This window comes from Triticum aestivum, chromosome 1D (assembly GCF_018294505.1).
Source record: "Triticum aestivum cultivar Chinese Spring chromosome 1D, IWGSC CS RefSeq v2.1, whole genome shotgun sequence".
Classification (NCBI taxonomy): domain Eukaryota; kingdom Viridiplantae; phylum Streptophyta; class Magnoliopsida; order Poales; family Poaceae; genus Triticum; species Triticum aestivum.
In genome coordinates, this window is record NC_057796.1 from 259,865,773 (window position 1) to 259,867,486 (window position 1,714).

Here is a 1,714-nt window from a genome sequence, read left to right on the forward strand (position 1 = left end):
AGAGTAGCAAATTTCACGCGGCCGCGGGTATATCAAAATGCAAGGCCCATGCATCATTGCCTTTCGGTCGAACCTACGTCCACAATTTTTTGTACGTATATCTCCACTTGTCCCCGAACCCAAAATGTTGCCTCGTTCCCGTAAAACCAAGCGGCCCACACATATTAAGGCGTTGACTCGAACTCAATCCCTCTCCCGTTTACTACGACGTGGCCCCGCACGCCTTAGTACTCCTACAAACCCTACCGCCGCACGCATCATCGGTTTTCTTCAAGAGGACGAGGGAGAAGCGGATTTGTAGTGGAGGCGCTTTTAAAAAAAGGATTTGTAGTGGAGGCCCCTACCCTAGGGTGCCCTAGGTAGCTGCCGCACACATCATTGGTTTTCTCTTTTCTTTATGCTCTTCGCCCTAGAGTGAAATGATGGTTGCTTCGTCTGTCCAGCTTAATGCGGGAAAGGTGGGGCTTTGTGATTTGACCCCTCATCACTCATTTACTACTACTGTGGCGCTACGACCGGGGTGCCTCCAAGTCCAACCGCTGCTCCAAACTGTAATTTGGTGCATCGCACGTGGAACAAGACGGTGGATGAGCCACATGTCGGCCAAACGGGTCCTGTTAAGTGTGTCGCCATTTCGTGTGCGGACTGATCCTGCTTGAGTTGCTATGCCAACACGATAGGAGCAGCCTACCACTTGATTTTGCTCCTTGGTGAATCCCGACTATATTGATCTAAAAAGATACGTACTGTACTACCCTCTCCGTCTCGGTTTATAGGGCGTGCACGTAGTTCTAGGTCATCCATTTGACTAACTAAATATGAGTTACTATGTGACAAAAAGTATATCATTGGATTCTTAAGCGGATGTAGTTTCTAAACATATACTGTTCATCACATATATAGCCAGTTAAATTCTCAACCTAGAATGACGTGCATGCCCTGTAAACCGATACGGAGGAAGTAGTAAAAATGAGGTGATTTTACCGAGCGATGGGGAGGGGAGCATGGCGTGTCATGCGGTCCCACGTGTCATGATGTACCAAGGCGGTGCGCGTGTCCCTCTTGAGGCAGAACAATGGCAGAAGCAATACTACGTGGTTTTCTTGAAGGAGATGATGGCGAAGTGAAGTGTGAAATAATGGTTGCTTCGTCCGTCTGGGAAGGTGTGGCATTGTGATTTGACATCTCATTGCTCATTACTACTACTGGGGCGGTACGACTGGGGTGCGTCCCCCCTGCTGTTCTGCACTGTTATTTGGCGCATGACACGTCGACCCGGTTGCTATATGTCCCACATGTCAGCGAGAGGAAGTATAGAATTCATGAATGTGAGCATCGAGGGAGGAGTACAAGACACAGCTTGGTTTTTTCTGCTACGCGCGATCCATCGATACAAACCCGGACTAAAAAAAGGCGAGGGCGGGTCTTTTCCCACGCGGTAGGCAGGGGAGTTTGGCATAGTCTGTTCGAGGCAATGAGGTAGGAAGGGAAACAAGCAAATAAAGGTTGAGCGACTTAGTTTTGGGAAAATCTGATTTTACGGAGTACGTACCCACTATGGAGGTAGTACTACTTACTACTCCCTCCTTTCTGGTTTATAGGGCTCATCTAAAAGAATTTGTTTTTCTGTTTTATAAGTCTCAATTCTACTAGTACTAGTAGTACCATCACATGTTTGGATTTTGAGGTGCGTTAAATCACCCGATGCAAGCAG